Source organism: Pseudophryne corroboree, chromosome 3, assembly GCF_028390025.1.
Source record: "Pseudophryne corroboree isolate aPseCor3 chromosome 3, aPseCor3.hap2, whole genome shotgun sequence".
Taxonomy (NCBI): Eukaryota; Metazoa; Chordata; class Amphibia; order Anura; family Myobatrachidae; genus Pseudophryne; species Pseudophryne corroboree.
This window is the reverse complement of record NC_086446.1, coordinates 440888600-440914362: the sequence shown is the minus strand read 5'-3', so window position 1 is coordinate 440914362 and position 25763 is coordinate 440888600. Positions and strand designations below refer to the sequence as shown.

The 25763-nt window shown below is 48.4% G+C and overlaps 36 non-coding genes across 36 annotated transcripts; 18 read left to right on the top strand and 18 right to left on the bottom strand.

Moving 5' to 3' along the window:
* Positions 1 to 335: 335 nt before the first annotated feature.
* TRNAK-CUU (transfer RNA lysine (anticodon CUU)) lies at positions 336 to 408 on the bottom strand. Its single transcript has one exon. It is a non-coding gene; the product is annotated as a tRNA-Lys (tRNA).
* A 107-nt stretch (positions 409 to 515) lies between these two features.
* Positions 516 to 586, top strand: TRNAG-GCC (transfer RNA glycine (anticodon GCC)). Its single transcript has one exon. It is a non-coding gene; the product is annotated as a tRNA-Gly (tRNA).
* A 1641-nt stretch (positions 587 to 2227) lies between these two features.
* Positions 2228 to 2300, bottom strand: TRNAK-CUU (transfer RNA lysine (anticodon CUU)). The gene has a single exon. It is a non-coding gene; the product is annotated as a tRNA-Lys (tRNA).
* Positions 2301 to 2407: 107 nt separating this feature from the next.
* Positions 2408 to 2478, top strand: TRNAG-GCC (transfer RNA glycine (anticodon GCC)). The gene has a single exon. It is a non-coding gene; the product is annotated as a tRNA-Gly (tRNA).
* A 1824-nt stretch (positions 2479 to 4302) lies between these two features.
* Positions 4303 to 4373, top strand: TRNAG-GCC (transfer RNA glycine (anticodon GCC)). The gene has a single exon. It is a non-coding gene; the product is annotated as a tRNA-Gly (tRNA).
* An 861-nt stretch (positions 4374 to 5234) lies between these two features.
* On the bottom strand, positions 5235 to 5307 carry TRNAK-CUU (transfer RNA lysine (anticodon CUU)). Its single transcript has one exon. It is a non-coding gene; the product is annotated as a tRNA-Lys (tRNA).
* Positions 5308 to 6935: 1628 nt separating this feature from the next.
* TRNAG-GCC (transfer RNA glycine (anticodon GCC)) lies at positions 6936 to 7006 on the top strand. Its single transcript has one exon. It is a non-coding gene; the product is annotated as a tRNA-Gly (tRNA).
* An 861-nt stretch (positions 7007 to 7867) lies between these two features.
* On the bottom strand, positions 7868 to 7940 carry TRNAK-CUU (transfer RNA lysine (anticodon CUU)). The gene has a single exon. It is a non-coding gene; the product is annotated as a tRNA-Lys (tRNA).
* Positions 7941 to 8047: 107 nt separating this feature from the next.
* TRNAG-GCC (transfer RNA glycine (anticodon GCC)) lies at positions 8048 to 8118 on the top strand. The gene has a single exon. It is a non-coding gene; the product is annotated as a tRNA-Gly (tRNA).
* Positions 8119 to 9199: 1081 nt separating this feature from the next.
* TRNAG-GCC (transfer RNA glycine (anticodon GCC)) lies at positions 9200 to 9270 on the top strand. The gene has a single exon. It is a non-coding gene; the product is annotated as a tRNA-Gly (tRNA).
* Positions 9271 to 9763: 493 nt separating this feature from the next.
* On the bottom strand, positions 9764 to 9836 carry TRNAK-CUU (transfer RNA lysine (anticodon CUU)). Its single transcript has one exon. It is a non-coding gene; the product is annotated as a tRNA-Lys (tRNA).
* A 297-nt stretch (positions 9837 to 10133) lies between these two features.
* Positions 10134 to 10206, bottom strand: TRNAR-CCU (transfer RNA arginine (anticodon CCU)). The gene has a single exon. It is a non-coding gene; the product is annotated as a tRNA-Arg (tRNA).
* Positions 10207 to 10313: 107 nt separating this feature from the next.
* TRNAG-GCC (transfer RNA glycine (anticodon GCC)) lies at positions 10314 to 10384 on the top strand. Its single transcript has one exon. It is a non-coding gene; the product is annotated as a tRNA-Gly (tRNA).
* An 861-nt stretch (positions 10385 to 11245) lies between these two features.
* TRNAK-CUU (transfer RNA lysine (anticodon CUU)) lies at positions 11246 to 11318 on the bottom strand. The gene has a single exon. It is a non-coding gene; the product is annotated as a tRNA-Lys (tRNA).
* A 107-nt stretch (positions 11319 to 11425) lies between these two features.
* On the top strand, positions 11426 to 11496 carry TRNAG-GCC (transfer RNA glycine (anticodon GCC)). Its single transcript has one exon. It is a non-coding gene; the product is annotated as a tRNA-Gly (tRNA).
* Positions 11497 to 12394: 898 nt separating this feature from the next.
* Positions 12395 to 12467, bottom strand: TRNAK-CUU (transfer RNA lysine (anticodon CUU)). The gene has a single exon. It is a non-coding gene; the product is annotated as a tRNA-Lys (tRNA).
* Positions 12468 to 12574: 107 nt separating this feature from the next.
* Positions 12575 to 12645, top strand: TRNAG-GCC (transfer RNA glycine (anticodon GCC)). The gene has a single exon. It is a non-coding gene; the product is annotated as a tRNA-Gly (tRNA).
* Positions 12646 to 13506: 861 nt separating this feature from the next.
* TRNAK-CUU (transfer RNA lysine (anticodon CUU)) lies at positions 13507 to 13579 on the bottom strand. Its single transcript has one exon. It is a non-coding gene; the product is annotated as a tRNA-Lys (tRNA).
* Positions 13580 to 13686: 107 nt separating this feature from the next.
* On the top strand, positions 13687 to 13757 carry TRNAG-GCC (transfer RNA glycine (anticodon GCC)). The gene has a single exon. It is a non-coding gene; the product is annotated as a tRNA-Gly (tRNA).
* A 119-nt stretch (positions 13758 to 13876) lies between these two features.
* On the bottom strand, positions 13877 to 13949 carry TRNAK-CUU (transfer RNA lysine (anticodon CUU)). The gene has a single exon. It is a non-coding gene; the product is annotated as a tRNA-Lys (tRNA).
* Positions 13950 to 14972: 1023 nt separating this feature from the next.
* On the bottom strand, positions 14973 to 15045 carry TRNAK-CUU (transfer RNA lysine (anticodon CUU)). The gene has a single exon. It is a non-coding gene; the product is annotated as a tRNA-Lys (tRNA).
* Positions 15046 to 15157: 112 nt separating this feature from the next.
* TRNAG-GCC (transfer RNA glycine (anticodon GCC)) lies at positions 15158 to 15228 on the top strand. The gene has a single exon. It is a non-coding gene; the product is annotated as a tRNA-Gly (tRNA).
* Positions 15229 to 16269: 1041 nt separating this feature from the next.
* TRNAG-GCC (transfer RNA glycine (anticodon GCC)) lies at positions 16270 to 16340 on the top strand. Its single transcript has one exon. It is a non-coding gene; the product is annotated as a tRNA-Gly (tRNA).
* Positions 16341 to 17241: 901 nt separating this feature from the next.
* Positions 17242 to 17314, bottom strand: TRNAK-CUU (transfer RNA lysine (anticodon CUU)). Its single transcript has one exon. It is a non-coding gene; the product is annotated as a tRNA-Lys (tRNA).
* A 107-nt stretch (positions 17315 to 17421) lies between these two features.
* TRNAG-GCC (transfer RNA glycine (anticodon GCC)) lies at positions 17422 to 17492 on the top strand. The gene has a single exon. It is a non-coding gene; the product is annotated as a tRNA-Gly (tRNA).
* An 862-nt stretch (positions 17493 to 18354) lies between these two features.
* On the bottom strand, positions 18355 to 18427 carry TRNAK-CUU (transfer RNA lysine (anticodon CUU)). The gene has a single exon. It is a non-coding gene; the product is annotated as a tRNA-Lys (tRNA).
* Positions 18428 to 19096: 669 nt separating this feature from the next.
* Positions 19097 to 19169, bottom strand: TRNAK-CUU (transfer RNA lysine (anticodon CUU)). Its single transcript has one exon. It is a non-coding gene; the product is annotated as a tRNA-Lys (tRNA).
* A 303-nt stretch (positions 19170 to 19472) lies between these two features.
* On the bottom strand, positions 19473 to 19545 carry TRNAK-CUU (transfer RNA lysine (anticodon CUU)). Its single transcript has one exon. It is a non-coding gene; the product is annotated as a tRNA-Lys (tRNA).
* A 107-nt stretch (positions 19546 to 19652) lies between these two features.
* TRNAG-GCC (transfer RNA glycine (anticodon GCC)) lies at positions 19653 to 19723 on the top strand. The gene has a single exon. It is a non-coding gene; the product is annotated as a tRNA-Gly (tRNA).
* Positions 19724 to 20584: 861 nt separating this feature from the next.
* Positions 20585 to 20657, bottom strand: TRNAK-CUU (transfer RNA lysine (anticodon CUU)). The gene has a single exon. It is a non-coding gene; the product is annotated as a tRNA-Lys (tRNA).
* Positions 20658 to 20764: 107 nt separating this feature from the next.
* TRNAG-GCC (transfer RNA glycine (anticodon GCC)) lies at positions 20765 to 20835 on the top strand. The gene has a single exon. It is a non-coding gene; the product is annotated as a tRNA-Gly (tRNA).
* Positions 20836 to 22622: 1787 nt separating this feature from the next.
* On the top strand, positions 22623 to 22693 carry TRNAG-GCC (transfer RNA glycine (anticodon GCC)). Its single transcript has one exon. It is a non-coding gene; the product is annotated as a tRNA-Gly (tRNA).
* Positions 22694 to 23554: 861 nt separating this feature from the next.
* TRNAK-CUU (transfer RNA lysine (anticodon CUU)) lies at positions 23555 to 23627 on the bottom strand. Its single transcript has one exon. It is a non-coding gene; the product is annotated as a tRNA-Lys (tRNA).
* A 107-nt stretch (positions 23628 to 23734) lies between these two features.
* On the top strand, positions 23735 to 23805 carry TRNAG-GCC (transfer RNA glycine (anticodon GCC)). The gene has a single exon. It is a non-coding gene; the product is annotated as a tRNA-Gly (tRNA).
* A 1602-nt stretch (positions 23806 to 25407) lies between these two features.
* Positions 25408 to 25480, bottom strand: TRNAK-CUU (transfer RNA lysine (anticodon CUU)). Its single transcript has one exon. It is a non-coding gene; the product is annotated as a tRNA-Lys (tRNA).
* Positions 25481 to 25592: 112 nt separating this feature from the next.
* Positions 25593 to 25663, top strand: TRNAG-GCC (transfer RNA glycine (anticodon GCC)). Its single transcript has one exon. It is a non-coding gene; the product is annotated as a tRNA-Gly (tRNA).
* Positions 25664 to 25763: the final 100 nt, after the last annotated feature.

The window sequence follows — 25763 nt, the reverse complement described above, 5'->3', positions numbered from 1 at the left end:
TTAATAGTCTTATGCTCTAGCGACTGTGCTAGTCGGGCTTGGTTACGTAGGCTTGGAGGTGATGGCAAGGCAAGGCATCCTGACACTCCTGCTTTGTTTTATACACTAAAGTACATGAGTAAGTGTAAAATTAGGCATCTGTGGAGCATTGGTGGTTCAGTGGTAGAATTCTCGCCTGCCACGCGTGAGGCCCGGAATCGATTCCCGGCCAATGCAGTCCTGAGTTTTTGCTGATATGGCAGTGTATTTTGTGAAAGTGAGGACAGCCATTTGCGCTGTGGTGGTGCAAGTTGACAGTGTTCCACATACAATGGTACAGGAAAAGAAAAAACATCCACCTAACGTGGGGCTCGAACTCACGACCCTGAGATTAAGAATCTCATGCTCTACCGACTGAGCTAGCCAGGCTTGGTTAAGAATGTATGGAGGTGATGGCAAGGCAAGGCATCCTGACACTCCTGCTTTGTTTCATACACTAAAGTACACGAGTAAGTGTAAAATTAAGTATCTGTGGAGCATTGGTGGTTCAGTGGTAGAATTCTCGCCTGCCACGCGGGAGGCCCGGGTTCGATTTCCGGCCAATGCCGTCCTGAATTTTTGCTGATATGGCAGTGCATTTTGTGAAAGTGAGGACAGCCATTTGCGCTGTGGTGGTGCAAGTTGACAGTGTATGTGCTGAAACACACTACCCGGCTTTTGCCGGCCGGGAAAAAGCCGGACGGCTTTTTCCCATGCCGGCATTGTAGTTAACAGTGTGAGGGCTAGGGTCCCTTCACACTGCACGGCCCTGGCCCGGCTGCCGGGTTGCAGCCGGGTCTCACCACTGGAAGGTACGGCGGCCGGGCGGCCGCCGGGCCGTCTTTGCAGCCAATGAACCGTGTGTGTGAAGGGGAGCTTTCACACACAACGTTTTTTTCTCAAGCCGTGTCTGATGCTGCGCATGCGCACAGCATTACACACGGCTCAAAGCCGTCCTGTGTGACAGACTCTGCCGGTTTCTCCCGGATTGCAAAAAGCCGGACAAAGTTTGTCCGGCTTTTTGCCATCCGGGAGAAACCGGCCAGTGTGTTACAGCCCTTCCACATACAATGGTACAGGAAAAGAAAAAATACATCCGCCCAATGTGGGGCTCGAACCCACGACCCTGAGATTAAGAGTCTCATGCTTTACCGACTGAGTTAGCAATGCTTGGTAACCGAGGAGTTGTGGTGATGGAAAGGGAAGGCATCCTGACACTCCTGCTTTATTTCATACACTAAAGTACACGAGTGAGTGTAAAATTAAGTATCTGTGAAGCATTGGTGGTTCAGTGGTAGAATTCTCGCCTGCCACGCGTGAGGCCCGGAATTGATTCCCGGCCAATGCAGTCCTGAGTTTTTGCTGATATGGCAGTGTATTTTGTAAAAGTGAGGACAGCCATTTGCGCTGTGGTGGGGCAAGTTGACAGTGTTCCACATACAATGGTACAGGAAAAGAAAAAAAACATCCACCCAATGTGGGGCTCGAACCCACGACCCTGAGATTAAGAGTCTCATGCTTTACCAACTGAGTTAGCAATGCTTGGTAACCGAGGAGTTGTGGTGATGGCAAAGCAAGGCATCCTGACTCTCCTGCTTTGTTTTGTACACTAAAGTACATGAGTAAGTCTAAAATTAAGCATCTGTGGATCATTGGTGGTTCAGTGGTAGAAATCTAGCCGGCCACGTGGGAGGCCAGGTTCAATTCCCGGTCAATACATTCCTGAGTTTTTGCTGATAGGGCAGTGCATTTTGTGAAAGTGAGGACAGCCATTTGCGCTGTGGTGATGCAAGTATACACTGTTCCACATACAATGGTACAGGAAGAGAAAAAAACAACTGCCCAACATGGAGCTCAAATACATGACCCTAAGATTAATAGTCTTATGCTCTAGCGACTGTGCTAGTCGGGCTTGGTTACGTAGGCTTGGAGGTGATGGCAAGGCAAGGCATCCTGACACTCCTGCTTTGTTTTATACACTAAAGTACATGAGTAAGTGTAAAATTAGGCATCTGTGGAGCATTGGTGGTTCAGTGGTAGAATTCTCGCCTGCCACGCGTGAGGCCCGGAATTGATTCCCGGCCAATGCAGTCCTGAGTTTTTGCTGATATGGCAGTGTATTTTGTGAAAGTGAGGACAGCCATTTGCGCTGTGGTGGTGCAAGTTGACAGTGTTCCACATACAATGGTACAGGAAAAGAAAAAACATCCGCCTAACGTGGGGCTCGAACTCACGACCCTGAGATTAAGAATCTCATGCTCTACCGACTGAGCTAGCCAGGCTTGGTTAAGAATGTATGGAGGTGATGGCAAGGCAAGGCATCCTGACACTCCTGCTTTGTTTCATACACTAAAGTACACGAGTAAGTGTAAAATTAAGTATCTGTGGAGCATTGGTGGTTCAGTGGTAGAATTCTCGCCTGCCACGCGGGAGGCCCGGGTTCGATTTCCGGCCAATGCCGTCCTGAATTTTTGCTGATATGGCAGTGCATTTTGTGAAAGTGAGGACAGCCATTTGCGCTGTGGTGGTGCAAGTTGACAGTGTATGTGCTGAAACACACTACCCGGCTTTTGCCGGCCGGGAAAAAGCCGGACGGCTTTTTCCCATGCCGGCATTGTAGTTAACAGTGTGAGGGCTAGGGTCCCTTCACACTGCACGGCCCTGGCCCGGCTGCCGGGTTGCAGCCGGGTCTCACCACTGGAAGGTACGGCGGCCGGGCGGCCGCCGGGCCGTCTTTGCAGCCAATGAACCGTGTGTGTGAAGGGGAGCTTTCACACACAACGTTTTTTTCTCAAGCCGTGTCTGATGCTGCGCATGCGCACAGCATTACACACGGCTCAAAGCCGTCCTGTGTGACAGACTCTGCCGGTTTCTCCCGGATTGCAAAAAGCCGGACAAAGTTTGTCCGGCTTTTTGCCATCCGGGAGAAACCGGCCAGTGTGTTACAGCCCTTCCACATACAATGGTACAGGAAAAGAAAAAATACATCCGCCCAATGTGGGGCTCGAACCCACGACCCTGAGATTAAGAGTCTCATGCTTTACCGACTGAGTTAGCAATGCTTGGTAACCGAGGAGTTGTGGTGATGGAAAGGGAAGGCATCCTGACACTCCTGCTTTATTTCATACACTAAAGTACACGAGTGAGTGTAAAATTAAGTATCTGTGAAGCATTGGTGGTTCAGTGGTAGAATTCTCGCCTGCCACGCGTGAGGCCCGGAATTGATTCCCGGCCAATGCAGTCCTGAGTTTTTGCTGATATGGCAGTGTATTTTGTAAAAGTGAGGACAGCCATTTGCGCTGTGGTGGGGCAAGTTGACAGTGTTCCACATACAATGGTACAGGAAAAGAAAAAAAACATCCACCCAATGTGGGGCTCGAACCCACGACCCTGATATTAAGAGTCTCATGCTCTGCCGACTGAGCTAGCCAGGCTTGGTTGAGAATGTATGGAGGTGATGGCAAGGCAAGGCATCCTGACACTCCTGCTTTGTTTCATACACTAAAGTACACGAGTAAGTGTAAAATTAAGTATCTGTGGAGCATTGGTGATTCAGTGGTAGAATTCTCGCCTGCCACACGGGAGGCCCGGGTTCGATTTCCGGCCAATGCAGTCCTGAATTTTTGCTGATATGGCAGTGCATTTTGTGAAAGTGAGGACAGCCATTTGCGCTGTGGTGGTGCAAGTTGACAGTGTTCCACATACAATGGTACAGGAAAAGAAAAAAAAAACATCCGCCCAATGTGGGGCTCGAACCCACGACCCTGAGATTAAGAGTCTCATGCTTTACCGACTGAGTTAGCAATGCTTGGTAACCGAGGAGTTGTGGTGATGGCAAGGCAAGGCATCCTGACTCTCCTGCTTTGTTTTGTACACTAAAGTACATGAGTAAGTCTAAAATTAAGCATCTGTGGATCATTGGTGGTTCAGTGGTAGAAATCTAGCCGGCCACGTGGGAGGCCGGGTTCAATTCCCGGTCAATACTTTCCTGAGTTTTTGCTGATAGGGCAGTGCATTTTGTGAAAGTGAGGACAGCCATTTGCGCTGTTGTGGTGCAAGAATACATTGTTCCACATACAATGGTACAGGAAAAGAAAAAACATCCACCAAACGTGGGGCTCGAACCCACGACCCTTAGATTAAGAGTCTCATGCTCTACCGACTGAGCTAGCCGGGCTTGGTTGAGAATACATGGAGGTGATGGCAAGGCAAGGCATTCTGACACTCCTTCTTTATTTCATACACTAAAGTACACGAGTAAGTGTAAAATTAAGTATCTGTGGAGCATTGGTGGTTCAGTGGTAGAATTCTCGCCTGCCACGCGGGAGGCCCGGGTTCGATTCCCGGCCAATGCAGTCCTGAGTTTTTGCTGATATGGCAGTGCATTTTGTGAAAGTGAGGACAGCCATTTGCGCTGTGGTGGTGCAAGTTGACAGTGTTCCACATACAATGGTACAGGAAAAGAAAAAAAACATCCGCCCAATGTGGGGCTCGAACCCACGACCCTGAGATTAAGAGTCTCATGCTTTACCGACTGAGTTAGCAATGCTTGGTAACCGAGGAGTTGTGGTGATGGCAAAGCAAGGCATCCTGACTCTCCTGCTTTGTTTTGTACACTAAAGTACATGAGTAAGTCTAAAATTAAGCATCTGTGGATCATTGGTGGTTCAGTGGTAGAAATCTAGCCGGCCACGTGGGAGGCCAGGTTCAATTCCCGGTCAATACATTCCTGAGTTTTTGCTGATAGGGCAGTGCATTTTGTGAAAGTGAGGACAGCCATTTGCGCTGTGGTGATGCAAGTATACACTGTTCCACATACAATGGTACAGGAAGAGAAAAAAACAACTGCCCAACATGGAGCTCAAATACATGACCCTAAGATTAATAGTCTTATGCTCTAGCGACTGTGCTAGTCGGGCTTGGTTACGTAGGCTTGGAGGTGATGGCAAGGCAAGGCATCCTGACACTCCTGCTTTGTTTTATACACTAAAGTACATGAGTAAGTGTAAAATTAGGCATCTGTGGAGCATTGGTGGTTCAGTGGTAGAATTCTCGCCTGCCACGCGTGAGGCCCGGAATCGATTCCCGGCCAATGCAGTCCTGAGTTTTTGCTGATATGGCAGTGTATTTTGTGAAAGTGAGGACAGCCATTTGCGCTGTGGTGGTGCAAGTTGACAGTGTTCCACATACAATGGTACAGGAAAAGAAAAAACATCCGCCTAACGTGGGGCTCGAACTCACGACCCTGAGATTAAGAATCTCATGCTCTACCGACTGAGCTAGCCAGGCTTGGTTAAGAATGTATGGAGGTGATGGCAAGGCAAGGCATCCTGACACTCCTGCTTTGTTTCATACACTAAAGTACACGAGTAAGTGTAAAATTAAGTATCTGTGGAGCATTGGTGGTTCAGTGGTAGAATTCTCGCCTGCCACGTTGGAGGCCCGGGTTCGATTTCCGGCCAATGCCGTCCTGAATTTTTGCTGATATGGCAGTGCATTTTGTGAAAGTGAGGACAGCCATTTGCGCTGTGGTGGTGCAAGTTGACAGTGTATGTGCTGAAACACACTACCCGGCTTTTGCCGGCCGGGAAAAAGCCGGACGGCTTTTTCCCATGCCGGCATTGTAGTTAACAGTGTGAGGGCTAGGGTCCCTTCACACTGCACGGCCCTGGCCCGGCTGCCGGGTTGCAGCCGGGTCTCACCACTGGAAGGTACGGCGGCCGGGCGGCCGCCGGGCCGTCTTTGCAGCCAATGAACCGTGTGTGTGAAGGGGAGCTTTCACACACAACGTTTTTTTCTCAAGCCGTGTCTGATGCTGCGCATGCGCACAGCATTACACACGGCTCAAAGCCGTCCTGTGTGACAGACTCTGCCGGTTTCTCCCGGATTGCAAAAAGCCGGACAAAGTTTGTCCGGCTTTTTGCCATCCGGGAGAAACCGGCCAGTGTGTTACAGCCCTTCCACATACAATGGTACAGGAAAAGAAAAAATACATCCGCCCAATGTGGGGCTCGAACCCACGACCCTGAGATTAAGAGTCTCATGCTTTACCGACTGAGTTAGCAATGCTTGGTAACCGAGGAGTTGTGGTGATGGAAAGGGAAGGCATCCTGACACTCCTGCTTTATTTCATACACTAAAGTACACGAGTGAGTGTAAAATTAAGTATCTGTGAAGCATTGGTGGTTCAGTGGTAGAATTCTCGCCTGCCACGCGTGAGGCCCGGAATTGATTCCCGGCCAATGCAGTCCTGAATTTTTGCTGATATGGCAGTGCATTTTGTGAAAGTGAGGACAGCCATTTGCGCTGTGATGGTGCAAGTTGACAGTGTTCCACATACAATGGTACAGGAAAAGAAAAAAAACATCCGCCCAATGTGGGGCTCGAACCCACGACCCTGAGATTAAGAGTCTCATGCTTTACCGACTGAGTTAGCAATGCTTGGTAACCGAGGAGTTGTGGTGATGGCAAGGCAAGGCATCCTGACTCTCCTGCTTTGTTTTGTACACTAAAGTACATGAGTAAGTCTAAAATTAAGCATCTGTGGATCATTGGTGGTTCAGTGGTAGAAATCTAGCCGGCCACGTGGGAGGCCGGGTTCAATTCCCGGTCAATACTTTCCTGAGTTTTTGCTGATAGGGCAGTGCATTTTGTGAAAGTGAGGACAGCCATTTGCGCTGTTGTGGTGCAAGAATACATTGTTCCACATACAATGGTACAGGAAAAGAAAAAACATCCACCAAACGTGGGGCTCGAACCCACGACCCTTAGATTAAGAGTCTCATGCTCTACCGACTGAGCTAGCCGGGCTTGGTTGAGAATACATGGAGGTGATGGCAAGGCAAGGCATTCTGACACTCCTTCTTTATTTCATACACTAAAGTACACGAGTAAGTGTAAAATTAAGTATCTGTGGAGCATTGGTGGTTCAGTGGTAGAATTCTCGCCTGCCACGCGGGAGGCCCGGGTTCGATTCCCGGCCAATGCAGTCCTGAGTTTTTGCTGATATGGCAGTGCATTTTGTGAAAGTGAGGACAGCCATTTGCGCTGTGGTGGTGTAAGTTGACAGTGTTCCACATACAATGGTACAGGAAAAGAAAAAAAACATCCGCCCAATGTGGGGCTCGAACCCACGACCCTGAGATTAAGAGTCTCATGCTTTACCGACTGAGTTAGCAATGCTTGGTAACCGAGGAGTTGTGGTGATGGCAAAGCAAGGCATCCTGACTCTCCTGCTTTGTTTTGTACACTAAAGTACATGAGTAAGTCTAAAATTAAGCATCTGTGGATCATTGGTGGTTCAGTGGTAGAAATCTAGCCGGCCACGTGGGAGGCCAGGTTCAATTCCCGGTCAATACATTCCTGAGTTTTTGCTGATAGGGCAGTGCATTTTGTGAAAGTGAGGACAGCCATTTGCGCTGTGGTGATGCAAGTATACACTGTTCCACATACAATGGTACAGGAAGAGAAAAAAACAACTGCCCAACATGGAGCTCAAATACATGACCCTAAGATTAATAGTCTTATGCTCTAGCGACTGTGCTAGTCGGGCTTGGTTACGTAGGCTTGGAGGTGATGGCAAGGCAAGGCATCCTGACACTCCTGCTTTGTTTTATACACTAAAGTACATGAGTAAGTGTAAAATTAGGCAACTGTGGAGCATTGGTGGTTCAGTGGTAGAATTCTCGCCTGCCACGCGTGAGGCCCGGAATCGATTCCCGGCCAATGCAGTCCTGAGTTTTTGCTGATATGGCAGTGTATTTTGTGAAAGTGAGGACAGCCATTTGCGCTGTGGTGGTGCAAGTTGACAGTGTTCCACATACAATGGTACAGGAAAAGAAAAAACATCCGCCTAACGTGGGGCTCGAACTCACGACCCTGAGATTAAGAATCTCATGCTCTACCGACTGAGCTAGCCAGGCTTGGTTAAGAATGTATGGAAGTGATGGCAAGGCAAGGCATCCTGACACTCCTGCTTTGTTTCATACACTAAAGTACACGAGTAAGTGTAAAATTAAGTATCTGTGGAGCATTGGTGGTTCAGTGGTAGAATTATCGCCTGCCACGCGGGAGGCCCGGGTTCGATTTCCGGCCAATGCCGTCCTGAATTTTTGCTGATATGGCAGTGCATTTTGTGAAAGTGAGGACAGCCATTTGCGCTGTGGTGGTGCAAGTTGACAGTGTATGTGCTGAAACACACTACCCGGCTTTTGCCGGCCGGGAAAAAGCCGGACGGCTTTTTCCCATGCCGGCATTGTAGTTAACAGTGTGAGGGCTAGGGTCCCTTCACACTGCACGGCCCTGGCCCGGCTGCCGGGTTGCAGCCGGGTCTCACCACTGGAAGGTACGGCGGCCGGGCGGCCGCCGGGCCGTCTTTGCAGCCAATGAACCGTGTGTGTGAAGGGGAGCTTTCACACACAACGTTTTTTTCTCAAGCCGTGTCTGATGCTGCGCATGCGCACAGCATTACACACGGCTCAAAGCCGTCCTGTGTGACAGACTCTGCCGGTTTCTCCCGGATTGCAAAAAGCCGGACAAAGTTTGTCCGGCTTTTTGCCATCCGGGAGAAACCGGCCAGTGTGTTACAGCCCTTCCACATACAATGGTACAGGAAAAGAAAAAATACATCCGCCCAATGTGGGGCTCGAACCCACGACCCTGAGATTAAGAGTCTCATGCTTTACCGACTGAGTTAGCAATGCTTGGTAACCGAGGAGTTGTGGTGATGGAAAGGGAAGGCATCCTGACACTCCTGCTTTATTTCATACACTAAAGTACACGAGTGAGTGTAAAATTAAGTATCTGTGAAGCATTGGTGGTTCAGTGGTAGAATTCTCGCCTGCCACGCGTGAGGCCCGGAATTGATTCCCGGCCAATGCAGTCCTGAGTTTTTGCTGATATGGCAGTGTATTTTGTAAAAGTGAGGACAGCCATTTGCGCTGTGGTGGGGCAAGTTGACAGTGTTCCACATACAATGGTACAGGAAAAGAAAAAAAACATCCACCCAATGTGGGGCTCGAACCCACGACCCTGATATTAAGAGTCTCATGCTCTACCGACTGAGCTAGCCAGGCTTGGTTGAGAATGTATGGAGGTGATGGCAAGGCAAGGCATCCTGACACTCCTGCTTTGTTTCATACACTAAAGTACACGAGTAAGTGTAAAATTAAGTATCTGTGGAGCATTGGTGATTCAGTGGTAGAATTCTCGCCTGCCACGCGGGAGGCCCGGGTTCGATTTCCGGCCAATGCAGTCCTGAATTTTTGCTGATATGGCAGTGCATTTTGTGAAAGTGAGGACAGCCATTTGCGCTGTGGTGGTGCAAGTTGACAGTGTTCCACATACAATGGTACAGGAAAAGAAAAAAAAACATCCGCCCAATGTGGGGCTCGAACCCACGACCCTGAGATTAAGAGTCTCATGCTTTACCGACTGAGTTAGCAATGCTTGGTAACCGAGGAGTTGTGGTGATGGCAAGGCAAGGCATCCTGACTCTCCTGCTTTGTTTTGTACACTAAAGTACATGAGTAAGTCTAAAATTAAGCATCTGTGGATCATTGGTGGTTCAGTGGTAGAAATCTAGCCGGCCACGTGGGAGGCCGGGTTCAATTCCCGGTCAATACTTTCCTGAGTTTTTGCTGATAGGGCAGTGCATTTTGTGAAAGTGAGGACAGCCATTTGCGCTGTTGTGGTGCAAGAATACATTGTTCCACATACAATGGTACAGGAAAAGAAAAAAAACATCCGCCCGATGTGGGGCTCGAACCCACGACCCTGAGATTAAGAGTCTCATGCTCTACCGACTGAGCAAGCCGGGCTTGGTTGAGAATACATGGAGGTGATGGCATGGCAAGGCATCCTGACACTCCTGCTTTATTTCATACACTAAAGTACACGAGTAAGTGTAAAATTAGGCATCTGTGGAGTATTGGTGGATCAGTGGTAGAATTCTCGCCTGCCACGTGTGAGGCCCGGAATCGATTCCCGGCCAATGCAGTCCTGAGTTTTTGCTGATATGGCAGTGTATTTTGTGAAAGTGAGGACAACCGTTTGCGCTGTGGTGGTGCAAGTATACAGTGTTCCACATACAATGGTACAGGAAAAGAAAAAACATCCGCCCAACGTGGGGATCGAACCGACGACCCTGAGATTAGGAGTCTCATGCTCTTCCAACTGAGCTAGCCAGGCTTGGTTGCGAATGTATGGAGGTGATGGCAAGGCAAGGCATCCTCACACTCCTGCTTTGTTTCATACACTAAAGTACACGAGTAAGTGTAAAATTAAGTACATGTGGAGCATTGGTGGTTCAGTGGTAGAATTCTCGCCTGCCACGCGGGAGGCCCGGGTTCGATTCCCGGCCAATGCAGTCCTGAGTTTTTGCTGATATGGCAGTGCATTTTGTGAAAGTGAGGACAGCCATTTGCGCTGTGGTGGTGCAAGTTGACAGTGTTCCACATACAATGGTACAGGAAAAGAAAAAAAACATCCGCCCAATGTGGGGCTCGAACCCACGACCCTGAGATTAAGAGTCTCATGCTTTACCGACTGAGTTAGCAATGCTTGGTAACCGAGGAGTTGTGGTGATGGCAAAGCAAGGCATCCTGACTCTCCTGCTTTGTTTTGTACACTAAAGTACATGAGTAAGTCTAAAATTAAGCATCTGTGGATCATTGGTGGTTCAGTGGTAGAAATCTAGCCGGCCACGTGGGAGGCCAGGTTCAATTCCCGGTCAATACATTCCTGAGTTTTTGCTGATAGGGCAGTGCATTTTGTGAAAGTGAGGACAGCCATTTGCGCTGTGGTGATGCAAGTATACACTGTTCCACATACAATGGTACAGGAAGAGAAAAAAACAACTGGCCAACATGGAGCTCAAATACATGACCCTAAGATTAATAGTCTTATGCTCTAGCGACTGTGCTAGTCGGGCTTGGTTACGTAGAATTGGAGGTGATGGCAAGGCAAGGCATCCTGACACTCCTGCTTTGTTTTATACACTAAAGTACATGAGTAAGTGTAAAATTAGGCATCTGTGGAGCATTGGTGATTCAGTGGTAGAATTCTCGCCTGCCACGCGTGAGGCCCGGAATCGATTCCCGGCCAATGCAGTCCTGAGTTTTTGCTGATATGGCAGTGTATTTTGTGAAAGTGAGGACAGCCATTTGCGCTGTGGTGGTGCAAGTTGACAGTGTTCCACATACAATGGTACAGGAAAAGAAAAAACATCCGCCTAACGTGGGGCTCGAACTCACGACCCTGAGATTAAGAATCTCATGCTCTACCGACTGAGCTAGCCAGGCTTGGTTGAGAATGTATGGAGGTGATGGCAAGGCAAGGCATCCTGACACTCCTGCTTTGTTTCATACACTAAAGTACACGAGTAAGTGTAAAATTAAGTATCTGTGGAGCATTGGTGGTTCAGTGGTAGAATTCTCGCCTGCCACGCGGGAGGCCCTGGTTCGATTTCCGGCCAATGCAGTCCTGAATTTTTGCTGATATGGCAGTGCATTTTGTGAAAGTGAGGACAGCCATTTGCGCTGTGGTGGTGCAAGTTGACAGTGTATGTGCTGAAACACACTACCCGGCTTTTGCCGGCCGGGAAAAAGCCGGACGGCTTTTTCCCGTGCCGGCATTGTAGTTAACAGTGTGAGGGCTAGGGTCCCTTCACACTGCACGGCCCCGGCCCGGCTGCCGGGTTGCAGCCGGGTCTCACCACTGGAAGGTACGGCGGCCGGGCGGCCGCCGGGCCGTCTTTGCAGACAATGAACCGTGTGTGTGAAGGGGAGCTTTCACACACAACGTTTTTTTCTCAAGCCGTGTCTGATGCTGCGCATGCGCACAGCATTACACACGGCTCAAAGCCGTCCTGTGTGACAGACTCTGCCGGTTTCTCCCGGATTGCAAAAAGCCGGACAAAGTTTGTCCGGCTTTTTGCCATCCGGGAGAAACCGGCCAGTGTGTTACAGCCCTTCCACATACAATGGTACAGGAAAAGAAAAAATACATCCGCCGAATGTGGGGCTCGAACCCACGACCCTGACATTAAGAGTCTCATGCTCTACCGACTGAGCTAGCCAGGCTTGGTTGAGAATGTATGGAGGTGATGGCAAGGCAAGGCATCCTGACACTCCTGCTTTGTTTTGTACACTAAAGTACACGAGTAAGTCTAAAATTAAGCATCTGTGGATCATTGGTGGTTCAGTGGTAGAAATCTAGCCGGCCACGTGGGAGGCCGGGTTCAATTCCCGGTCAATACTTTCCTGAGTTTTTACTGATAGGGCAGTGCATTTTGTGAAAGTGAGGACAGCCATTTGCGCTGTTGTGGTGCAAGAATACATTGTTCCACATACAATGGTACAGGAAAAGAAAAAACATCCACCAAACGTGGGGCTCGAACCCACGACCCTGAGATTAAGAGTCTCATGCTCTACCGACTGAGCTAGCCGGGCTTGGTTGAGAATACATGGAGGTGATGGCAAGGCAAGGCATCCTGACACTCCTTCTTTATTTCATACACTAAAGTACACGAGTAAGTGTAAAATTAAATATCTGTGAAGCATTGGTGGTTCAGTGGTAGAATTCTTGCCTGCCACGCGGGAGGCCCGGGTTTGATTCCCGGCCAATGCAGTCCTGAGTTTTTGCTGATATGGCAGTGTATTTTGTGAAAGTGAGGACAGCCATTTGCGCTGTGGTGGTGCAAGTTGACAGTGTTCCACATACAATGGTACAGGAAAAGAAAAAAAACATCCGCCCAATGTGGGGCTCGAACCCACGACCCTGAGATTAAGAGTCTCATGCTTTACCGACTGAGTTAGCAATGCTTGGTAACCGAGGAGTTTTGGTGATGGCAAGGCAAGGCATCCTGACTCTCCTGCTCTGTTTTGTACACTAAAGTACATGAGTAAGTCTAAAATTAAGCATCTGTGGATCACTGGTGGTTCAGTGGTAGAAATCTAGCCGGCCACGTGGGAGGCCGGGTTCAATTCCCGGTCAATACATTCCTGAGTTTTTGCTGATAGGGCAGTGCATTTTGTGAAAGTGAGGACAGCCATTTGCGCTGTGGTATTGCAAGTATACACTGTTCCACATACAATGGTACAGGAAGAGAAAAAAACAACTGCCCAACATGGAGCTCAAATACATGACCCTAAGATTAATAGTCTTATGCTCTAGCGACTGTGCTAGTCGGGCTTGGTTACGTAGGCTTGGAGGTGATGGCAAGGCAAGGCATCCTGACACTCCTGCTTTGTTTTATACACTAAAGTACATGAGTAAGTGTAAAATTAGGCATCTGTGGAGCATTGGTGGTTCAATAGTAGAATTCTCGCCTGCCACGCGTGAGGCCCGGAATCGATTCCCGGCCAATGCAGTCCTGAGTTTTTGCTGATATGGCAGTGTATTTTGTGAAAGTGAGGACAGCCATTTGCGCTGTTGTGGTGCAAGTATACAGTGTTCCTCATACAATGGTACAGGAAAAGAAAAAACATCCGCCCAACGTGGGGCTCGAACCCACAACCCTGAGATTAAGAGTCTTATGCTCTACCGACTGAGCTAGCCAGGCTTGGTTGAGAACGCATGGAGGTGATGGCAAGGCAAGGCATCCTGACACTCCTGCTTTGTTTCATACACTAAAGTACACGAGTAAGTGTAAAATTAAGTATCTGTGGAGCATTGGTGGTTCAGTGGTAGAATTCTCGCCTGCCACGCGGGAGGCCCGGGTTCGATTCCCGGCCAATGCAGTCCTGAGTTTTTGCTGATATGGCAGTGTATTTTGTGAAAGTGAGGACAGCCATTTGCGCTGTGGTGGTGCAAGTATACAGTGTTCCACATACAATGGTACAGGAAAAGAAAAAACATCCGCCCAACGTGGGGCTCGAACACACGACCCTGAGATTAAGAGTCTCATGCTCTACCGACTGAGCTAGCCAGGCTAGGTTGAGAAAGTATGGAGGTGATGGCAAGGCAAGGCATCCTGACACTCCTGCTTTGTTTCATAAACTAAAGTACACGAGTAAGTGTAAAATTAACTATCTGTGGAGCATTGGTGGTTCAGTGGTAGAGTTCTCCCCTGCCACGCGGGAGGCCTGGGTTCGATTCCCGGCCAATGCAGTCCTGAGTTTTTGCTGATATGGCAGTGCATTTTGTGAAAGTGAGGACAGCCATTTGCGCTGTGGTGGTGCAAGTTGACAGTGTTCCACATACAATGGTACAGGAAAAGAAAAAAAACATCCGCCCAATGTGGGGCTCGGACCCATGACCCTGAGATTAAGAGTCTTATGCTTTACCGACTGAGTTAGCAATGCTTGGTAACCGAGGAGTTGTGGTGATGGCAAGGCAAGGCATCCTGACTCTCCTGCTCTGTTTTGTACACTAAAGTACATGAGTAAGTCTAAAATTAAGCATCTGTGGATCATTGGTGGTTCAGTGGTAGAAATCTAGCCGGCCACGTGGGAGGCTGGGTTCAAATCCCGGTCAATACATTCCTGAGTTTTTGCTGATAGGGCAGTGCATTTTGTGAAAGTGAGGACAGCCATTTGCGCTGTGGTGATGCAAGTATACACTGTTCCACATACAATGGTACAGGAAGAGAAAAAAACAACTGCCCAACATGGAGCTCAAATACATGACCCTAAGATTAATAGTCTTATGCTCTAGCGACTGTGCTAGTCGGGCTTGGTTACGTAGGCTTGGAGGTGATGGCAAGGCATCCTGACACTCCTGCTTTGTTTTATACACTAAAGTACATGAGTAAGTGTAAAATTAGGCATCTGTGGTTCAGTGGTAGAATTCTCGCCTGCCACGCGTGAGGCCCGGAATCGATTCCCGGCCAATGCCGTCCTGAGTTTTTGCTGATATGGCAGTGTATTTTGTGAAAGTGAGGACAGCCATTTGCGCTGTGGTGGTGCAAGTTGACAGTGTTCCACATACAATGGTACAGGAAAAGAAAAAACATCCGCCTAACGTGGGGCTCGAACTCACGACCCTGAGATTAAGAATCTCAAGCTCTACCGACTGAGCTAGCCAGGCTTGGTTGCGAATGTATGGAGGTGATGGCAAGGCAAGGCAAGGCATCCTGACACTCCTGCTTTGTTTCATACACTAAAGTACATGAGTAAGTGTAAAATTAAGTACCTGTGGAGCATTGGTGATTCAGTGGTAGAATTCTCGCCTGCCACGCGGGAGGCCCGTGTTCGATTCCCGGCCAATGCAGTCCTGAGTTTTTGCTGATATGGCAGTGCATTTTGTGAAAGTGAGGACAGCCATTTGCGCTGTGGTGGTGCAAGTTGACAGTGTTCCACATACAATGGTACAGGAAAAGAAAAAAAACATCCGCCCAATGTGGGGCTCGAACCCACGACCATGAGATTAAGAGTCTCATGCTTTACCGACTGAGTTAGCAATGCTTGGTAACCGAGGAGTTGTGGTGATGGCAAAGCAAGGCATCCTGACTCTCCTGCTTTGATTTGTACACTAAAGTACATGAGTAAGTCTAAAATTAAGCATCTGTGGATCATTGGTGGTTCAGTGGTAGAAATCTAGCCGGCCACGTGGGAGGCCAGGTTCAATTCCCGGTCAATACATTCCTGAGTTTTTGCTGATAGGGCAGTGCATTTTGTGAAAGTGAGGACAGCCATTTGCGCTGTGGTGATGCAAGTATACACTGTTCCACATACAATGGTACAGGAAGAGAAAAAAACAACTGCCCAACATGGAGCTCAAATACATGACCCTAAGATTAATAGTCTTATGCTCTAGCGACTGTGCTAGTCGGGCTTGGTTACGTAGGCTTGGAGGTGATGGCAAGGCAAGGCATCCTGACACTCCTGCTTTGTTTTATACACTAAAGTACATGAGTAAGTGTAAAATTAGGCATCTGTGGAGCATTGGTGGTTCAGTGGTAGAATTCTCGCCTGCCACGCGTGAGGCCCGGAATCGATTCCCGGCCAATGCAGTCCTGAGTTTTTGCTGATATGGCAGTGTATTTTGTGAAAGTGAGGACAGCCATTTGCGCTGTGGTGGTGCAAGTTGACAGTGTTCCACATACAATGGTACAAGAAAAGAAAAAACATCCGCCTAACGTCGGGCTCGAACTCACGACCCTGAGATTAAGAATCTCATGCTCTACCGACTGAGCTAGCCAGGCTTGGTTAAGAATGTATGGAGGTGATGGCAAGGCAAGGCATCCTGACACTCCTGCTTTGTTTCATACACTAAAGTACACGAGTAAGTGTAAAATTAAGTATCTGTGGAGCATTGGTGGTTCAGTGGTAGAATTATCGCCTGCCACGCGGGAGGCCCGGGTTCGATTTCCGGCCAATGCCGTCCTGAATTTTTGCTGATATGGCAGTGCATTTTGTGAAAGTGAGGACAGCCATTTGCGCTGTGGTGGTGCAAGTTGACAGTGTATGTGCTGAAACACACTACCCGGCTTTTGCCGGCCGGGAAAAAGCCGGACGGCTTTTTCCCATGCCGGCATTGTAGTTAACAGTGTGAGGGCTAGGGTCCCTTCACACTGCACGGCCCTGGCCCGGCTGCCGGGTTGCAGCCGGGTCTCACCACTGGAAGGTACGGCGGCCGGGCGGCCGCCGGGCCGTCTTTGCAGCCAATGAACCGTGTGTGTGAAGGGGAGCTTTCACACACAACGTTTTTTTCTCAAGCCGTGTCTGATGCTGCGCATGCGCACAGCATTACACACGGCTCAAAGCCGTCCTGTGTGACAGACTCTGCCGGTTTCTCCCGGATTGCAAAAAGCCGGACAAAGTTTGTCCGGCTTTTTGCCATCCGGGAGAAACCGGCCAGTGTGTTACAGCCCTTCCACATACAATGGTACAGGAAAAGAAAAAATACATCCTCCCAATGTGGGGCTCGAACCCACGACCCTGAGATTAAGAGTCTCATGCTTTACCGACTGAGTTAGCAATGCTTGGTAACCGAGGAGTTGTGGTGATGGAAAGGGAAGGCATCCTGACACTCCTGCTTTATTTCATACACTAAAGTACACGAGTGAGTGTAAAATTAAGTATCTGTGAAGCATTGGTGGTTCAGTGGTAGAATTCTCGCCTGCCACGCGTGAGGCCCGGAATTGATTCCCGGCCAATGCAGTCCTGAGTTTTTGCTGATATGGCAGTGTATTTTGTAAAAGTGAGGACAGCCATTTGCGCTGTGGTGGGGCAAGTTGACAGTGTTCCACATACAATGGTACAGGAAAAGAAAAAAAACATCCGCCCAATGTGGGGCTCGAACCCACGACCCTGATATTAAGAGTCTCATGCTCTACCGACTGAGCTAGCCAGGCTTGGTTGAGAATGTATGGAGGTGATGGCAAGGCAAGGCATCCTGACACTCCTGCTTTGTTTCATACACTAAAGTACACGAGTAAGTGTAAAATTAAGTATCTGTGGAGCATTGGTGATTCAGTGGTAGAATTCTCGCCTGCCACGCGGGAGGCCCGGGTTCGATTTCCGGCCAATGCAGTCCTGAATTTTTGCTGATATGGCAGTGCATTTTGTGAAAGTGAGGACAGCCATTTGCGCTGTGGTGGTGCATGTTGACAGTGTTCCACATACAATGGTACAGGAAAAGAAAAAAAAACATCCGCCCAATGTGGGGCTCGAACCCACGACCCTGAGATTAAGAGTCTCATGCTTTACCGACTGAGTTAGCAATGCTTGGTAACCGAGGAGTTTTGGTGATGGCAAGGCAAGGCATCCTGACTCTCCTGCTTTGTTTTGTACACTAAAGTACATGAGTAAGTCTAAAATTAAGCATCTGTGGATCATTGGTGGTTCAGTGGTAGAAATCTAGCCGGCCACGTGGGAGGCCGGGTTCAATTCCCGGTCAATACATTCCTGAGTTTTTGCTGATAGGGCAGTGCATTTTGTGAAAGTGAGGACAGCCATTTGCGCTGTGGTGATGCAAGTATACACTGTTCCACATACAATGGTACAGGAAGAGAAAAAAACAACTGCCCAACATGGAGCTCAAATACATGACCCTAAGATTAATAGTCTTATGCTCTAGCGACTGTGCTAGTCGGGCTTGGTTACGTAGGCTTGGAGGTGATGGCATGGCAAGGCATCCTGACACTCCTGCTTTGTTTAATACACTAAAGTACATGAGTAAGTGTAAAATTAGGCATCTGTGGAGTATTGGTGGATCAGTGGTAGAATTCTCGCCTGCCACGCGTGAGGCCCGGAATCGATTCCCGGCCAATGCAGTCCAGAGTTTTTGCTGATATGGCAGTGTATTTTGTGAAAGTGAGGACAGCCGTTTGCGCTGTGGTGGTGCAAGTATACAGTGTTCCACATACAATGGTACAGGAAAAGAAAAAACATCAGCCCAACGTGGGGCTCGAACCCACAACCCTGAGATTAAGAGTCTCATGCTCTACCAACTGAGCTAGCCAGGCTTGGTTGCGAATGTATGGAGGTGATGGCAAGGCAAGGCATCCTGACACTCCTGCTTTGTTTCATACACTAAAGTACACGAGTAAGTGTAAAATTAAGTACCTGTGGAGCATTGGTGGTTCAGTGGTAGAATTCTCGCCTGCCACGCGGGAGGCCCGTGTTCGATTGCCGGCCAATGCAGTCCTGAATTTTTGCTGATATGGCAGTGCATTTTGTGAAAGTGAGGACAGCCATTTGCGCTGTGGTGATGAAAGTATACACTGTTCCACATACAATGGTACAGGAAGAGAAAAAAAACAACTGCCCAACATGGAGCTCAAATACATGACCCTAAGATTAATAGTCTTATGCTCTAGCGACTGTGCTAGTCGGGCTTGGTTACGTAGGCTTGGAGGTGATGGCAAGGCAAGGCATCCTGACACTCCTGCTTTGTTTTATACACTAAAGTACATGAGTAAGTGCAAAATTAGGCATCTGTGGAGCATTAGTGGATCAGTGGTAGAATTCTCGCCTGCCACGCGTGAGGCCCGGAATCGATTCCCGGCCAATGCAGTCCTGAGTTTTTGCTGCTATGGCAGTGTATTTTGTGAAAGTGAGGACAGCCATTTGCGCTGTGGTGGTGCAAGTATACAGTGTTCCACATACAATGGTACAGGAAAAGAAAAAACATCCGCCCAACGTGGGGCTCGAACCCACGACCCTGAGATTAAGAGTCTCATGCTCTACCGACTGAGCTAGCCAAGCTTGGTTGCGAATGTATGGAGGTGATGGCAAGGCAAGGCAAGGCATCCTGACACTCCTGCTTTGTTTCATACACTAAAGTACACGAGTAAGTGTAAAATTAAGTACCTGTGGAGCATTGGTGGTTCAGTGGTAGAAATCTCGCCTGCCACGCGGGAGGTCGGGTTCGATTCCCGGCCAATGCAGTCCTGAGTTTTTGCTGATATGGCAGTGCATTTTGTGAAAGTGAGGACAGCCATTTGCGCTGTGGTGGTGCAAGTTGACAGTGTTCCACATACAATGGTACAGGAAAAGAAAAAAAACATCCGCCCAATGTGGGGCTCGAACCCACGACCCTGAGATTAAGAGTCTCATGCTCTACCGACTGAGCTAGCCGGGCTTGGTTGAGAATACATGGAGGTGAAGGCAAGGCAAGGCATCATGACACTCCTGCTTTATTTCATACACTAAAGTACACGAGTAAGTGTAAAATTAAGTATCTGTAGAGCATTGGTGGTTCAGTGGTAGAATTCTCGCCTGCCACGCGGGAGGTCCGGGTTCGATTCCCGGCCAATGCAGTCCTGAATTTTTGCTGATATGGCAGTGCATTTTGTGAAAGTGAGGACAGCCATTTGCGCTGTGGTGGGGCAAGTTGACAGTGTTCCACATACAATGGTACAGGAAAAGAAAAAAAACATCCGCCCAATGTGGGGCTCGACTCCACGACTCTGAGATTAAGAGTCTCATGCTTTACCGACTGAGTTAGCAATGCTTGGTAACCGAGGAGTTGTGGTGATGGCAAGGCAAGGCATCCTGACTCTCCTGCTTTGTTTTGTACACTAAAGTACATGAGTAAGTCTAAAATTAAGCATCTGTGGATCATTGGTGGTTCAGTGGTAGAAATCTAGCCGGCCACGTGGGAGGCCGGGTTCAATTCCCGGTCAATACATTCCTGAGTTTTTGCTGATAGGGCAGTGCATTTTGTGAAAGTGAGTACAGCCATTTGCGCTGTGGTGATGCAAGTATACACTGTTCCACATACAATGGTACAGGAAGAGAAAAAAACAACTGCCCAACATGGAGCTCAAATACATGACCCTAAGATTAATAGTCTTATGCTCTAGCGACTGTGCTAGTCGGGCTTGGTTACGTAGGCTTGGAGGTGATGGCAAGGCAAGGCATCCTGACACTCCTGCTTTGTTTTATACACTAAAGTACATGAGTAAGTGTAAAATTAGGCATCTGTGGAGCATTGGTGGATCAGTGGTAGAATTCTCGCCTGCCACGCGTGAGGCCCGGAATCGATTACCGGCCAATGCAGTCCTGAGTTTTTGCTGATATGGCAGTGTATTTTGTGAAAGTGAGGACAGCCATTTGCGCTGTAGTGGTGCAAGTATACAGTGTTCCACATACAATGGTACAGGAAAAGAAAAAACATCCACCCAACGTGGGGCTCGAACCCACGACCCTGAGATTAAGAGTCTCATGCTCTACCGACTGAGCTAGCCAGGCTTCGTTGCGAATGTATGGAGGTGATGGCAAGGCAAGGCATCCTGACACTCCTGCTTTGTTTCATACACTAAAGTACACGGGTTAGTGTAAAATTAAGTACCTGTGGAGCATTGGTGGTTCAGTGGTAGAATTCTCGCCTGCCACGCGGGAGGCCCGGGTTCGATTCCTGGCCAATGCAGTCCTGAGTTTTTGCTGATATGGCAGTGCATTTTGTGAAAGTGAGGACAGCCATTTGCGCTGTGGTGGTGCAAGTTGACAGTGTTCCACATACAATGGTACAGGAAAAGAAAAAAAACATCCGCCCAATGTGGGGCTCGAACCCACGACCCTGAGATTAAGAGTCTCATGCTCTACCGACTGAGTTAGCAATGCTTGGTAACCGAGGAGTTGTGGTGATGGCAAGGCAAGGCATCCTGACTCTCCTGCTTTGTTTTGTACACTAAAGTACATGAGTAAGTCTAAAATTAAGCATCTGTTGATCATTGGTGGTTCAGTGGTAGAAATCTAGCCGGCCACGTGGGAGGCCGGGTTCAATTCCCGGTCAATACATTCCTGAGTTTTTGCTGATAGGGCAGTGCATTTTGTGAAAGTGAGGACAGCCATTTGCGCTGTGGTGATGCAAGTATACACTGTTCCACATACAATGGTACAGGAAGAGAAAAAAACAACTGCCCAACATGGAGCTCAAATACATGACCCTAAGATTAATAGTCGTATGCTCTAGCGACTGTGCTAGTCGGGCTTGGTTACGTAGGCTTGGAGGTGATGGCAAGGCAAGGCATCCTGACACTCCTGCTTTGTTTTATACACTAAAGTACATGAGTAAGTGTAAAATAAGGCATCTGTGGAGCATTGGTGGTTCAGTGGTAGAATTCTCGCCTGCCACGCGTGAGGCCGGAATCAATTCCCGGCCAATGCAGAACTGAGTTTTTGCTGATATGGCAGTGTATTTTGTGAAAGTGAGGACAGCCATTTGCGCTGTGGTGGTGCAAGTTGACAGTGTTCCACATACAATGGTACAGGAAAAGAAAAAAAACATCCGCCCAATGTGGGGCTCAAACCCACGACCCTAAGATTCAGAGTCTCATGCTTTACCGACTGAGTTAGCAATGCTTGGTAACCGAGGAGTTGTGGTGATGGCAAGGCAAGGCATCCTGACTCTCCTGCTTTGTTTTGTACACTAAAGTACATGAGTAAGTCTAAAATTAAGCATCTGTGGATCATTGGTGGTTCAGTGGTAGAAATCTAGCCGGCCACGTGGGAGGCCGGGTTCAATTCCCGGTCAATACATTCCTGAGTTTTTGCTGATAGGGCAGTGCATTTTGTGAAAGTGAGTACAGCCATTTGCGCTGTGGTGATGCAAGTATTCACTGTTCCACATACAATGGTACAGGAAGAGAAAAAAACAACTGCCCAACATGGAGCTCAAATACATGACCCTAAGATTAATAGTCTTATGCTCTAGCGACTGTGCTAGTCGGGCTTGGTTACGTAGGCTTGGAGGTGATGGCAAGGCAAGGCATCCTGACACTCCTGCTTTGTTTTATACACTAAAGTACATGAGTAAGTGTAAAATTAGGCATCTGTGGAGCATTGGTGGATCAGTGGTAGAATTCTCGCCTGCCACGCGTGAGGCCCGGAATCGATTACCGGCCAATGCAGTCCTGAGTTTTTGCTGATATGGCAGTGTATTTTGTGAAAGTGAGGACAGCCATTTGCGCTGTGGTGGTGCAAGTATACAGTGTTCCACATACAATGGTACAGGAAAAGAAAAAACATCCGCCCAACGTGGGGCTCGAACCCACGACCATGAGATTAAGAGTCTCATGCTCTACTGACTGAGCTAGCCAGGGTTGGTTGCAAATGTATGGAGGTGATGGCAAGGCAAGGCAAGGCATCCTGACACTCCTGCTTTGTTTCATACACTAAAGTACACGAGTAAGTGTAAAATTAAGTACCTGTGGAGCAATGGTGGTTCAGTGGTAGAATTCTCGCCTGCCACGCGGGATGCCCGGGTTCAATTCCCGGCCAATGCAGTCCTGAATTTTTGCTGATATGGCAGTGCATTTTGTGAAAGTGAGGACAGCCATTTGCGCTGTGATGGTGCAAGTTGACAGTGTTCCACATACAATGGTACAGGAAAAGAAAAAAAACATCCGCCCAATGTGGGGCTCGAACCCACGACCCTGAGATTAAGAGTCTCATGCTTTACCGACTGAGTTAGCAATGCTTGGTAACCGAGGAGTTGTGGTGATGGCAAGGCAAGGCATCCTGACTCTCCTGCTTTGTTTTGTACACTAAAGTACATGAGTAAGTCTAAAATTAAGCATCTGTGGATCATTGGTGGTTCAGTGGTAGAAATCTAGCCGGCCACGTGGGAGGCCGGGTTCAATTCCCGGTCAATACATTCCTGAGTTTTTGCTGATAGGGCAGTGCATTTTGTGAAAGTGAGGACAGCCATTTGCGCTGTGGTGATGCAAGTATACACTGTTCCACATACAATGGTACAGGAAGAGAAAAAAACAACTGCCCAACATGGAGCTCAAATACATGACCCTAAGATTAATAGTCTTATGCTCTAGCGACTGTGCTAGTCGGGCTTGGTTACGTAGGCTTGGAGGTGATGGCAAGGCAAAGCATCCTGACACTCCTGCTTTGTTTTATACACTAAAGTACATGAGTAAGTGTAAAATTAGGCATCTGTGGAGCATTGGTGGATCAGTGGTAGAATTCTCGCCTGCCACGCGTGAGGCCCGGAATCGATTACCGGCCAATGCAGTCCTGAGTTTTTGCTGATATGGCAGTGTATTTTGTGAAAGTGAGGACAGCCATTTGCGCTGTGGTGGTGCAAGTATACAGTGTTCCACATACAATGGTACAGGAAAAGAAAAAACATCCACCCAACGTGGGGCTCGAACCCACGACCCTGAGATTAAGAGTCTCATGCTCTACCGACTGAGCTAGCCAGGCTTCATTGCGAATGTATGGAGGTGATGGCAAGGCAAGGCATCCTGACACTCCTGCTTTGTTTCATACACTAAAGTACACGGGTAAGTGTAAAATTAAGTACCTGTGGAGCATTGGTGGTTCAGTGGTAGAATTCTCGCCTGCCACGCGGGAGGCCCGGGTTCGATTCCTGGCCAATGCAGTCCTGAGTTTTTGCTGATATGGCAGTGCATTTTGTGAAAGTGAGGACAGCCATTTGCGCTGTGGTGGTGCAAGTTGACAGTGTTCCACATACAATGGTACAGGAAAAGAAAAAAAACATCCGCCCAATGTGGGGCTCGAACCCACGACCCTGAGATTAAGAGTCTCATGCTCTACCGACTGAGTTAGCAATGCTTGGTAACCGAGGAGTTGTGGTGATGGCAAGGCAAGGCATCCTGACTCTCCTGCTTTGTTTTGTACACTAAAGTACATGAGTAAGTCTAAAATTAAGCATCTGTGGATCATTGGTGGTTCAGTGGTAGAAATCTAGCCGGCCACGTGGGAGGCCGGGTTCAATTCCCGGTCAATACATTCCTGAGTTTTTGCTGATAGGGCAGTGCATTTTGTGAAAGTGAGGACAGCCATTTGCGCTGTGGTGATGCAAGTATACACTGTTCCACATACAATGGTACAGGAAGAGAAAAAAACAACTGCCCAACATGGAGCTCAAATACATGACCCTAAGATTAATAGTCGTATGCTCTAGCGACTGTGCTAGTCGGGCTTGGTTACGTAGGCTTGGAGGTGATGGCAAGGCAAGGCATCCTGACACTCCTGCTTTGTTTTATACACTAAAGTACATGAGTAAGTGTAAAATTAGGCATCTGTGGAGCATTGGTGGTTCAGTGGTAGAATTCTCGCCTGCCACGCGTGAGGCCGGAATCGATTCCCGGCCAATGCAGAACTGAGTTTTTGCTGATATGGCAGTGTATTTTGTGAAAGTGAGGACAGCCATTTGCGCTGTGGTGGTGCAAGTTGACAGTGTTCCACATACAATGGTACAGGAAAAGAAAAAAAACATCCGCCCAATGTGGGGCTCAAACCCACGACCCTAAGATTCAGAGTCTCATGCTTTACAAACTGAGTTAGCAATGCTTGGTAACCGAGGAGTTGTGGTGATGGCAAGGCAAGGCATCCTGACTCTCCTGCTTTGTTTTGTACACTAAAGTACATGAGTAAGTCTAAAATTAAGCATCTGTGGATCATTGGTGGTTCAGTGGTAGAAATCTAGCCGGCCACGTGGGAGGCCGGGTTCAATTCCCGGTCAATACATTCCTGAGTTTTTGCTGATAGGGCAGTGCATTTTGTGAAAGTGAGTACAGCCATTTGCGCTGTGGTGATGCAAGTATACACTGTTCCACATACAATGGTACAGGAAGAGAAAAAAACAACTGCCCAACATGGAGCTCAAATACATGACCCTAAGATTAATAGTCTTATGCTCTAGCGACTGTGCTAGTCGGGCTTGGTTACGTAGGCTTGGAGGTGATGGCAAGGCAAGGCATCCTGACACTCCTGCTTTGTTTTATACACTAAAGTACATGAGTAAGTGTAAAATTAGGCATCTGTGGAGCATTGGTGGTTCAGTGGTAGAATTCTCGCCTGCCACGCGTGAGGCCCGGAATCGATTCCCGGCCAATGCAGTCCTGAGTTTTTGCTGATATGGCAGTGTATTTTGTGAAAGTGAGGACAGCCATTTGCGCTGTGGTGGTGCAAGTATACAGTGTTCCACATACAATGGTACAGAAAAAGAAAAAACATCCGCCCAACGTGGGGCTCGAACCCAAGACCCTGAGATTAAGAGTCTCATGCTCTACCAACTGAGCTAGCCAGGCTTGGATGTGAATGTATGGAGGTGATGGCAAGGCAAGGCAAGGCATCCTGACACTCCTGCTTTGTTTCATACACTAAAGTACACGAGTAAGTGTAAAATTAAGTATCTGTGGAGCATTGGTGGTTCAGTGGTAGAATTCTCGCCTGCCACGCGGGAGGCCCGGGTTCGATTCCCGGCCAATGCAGTCCTGAGTTTTTGCTGATATGGCAGTGCATTTTGTGAAAGTGAGGACAGCCATTTGCGCTGTGGTGGTGCAAGTTGACAGTGTTCCACATACAATGGTA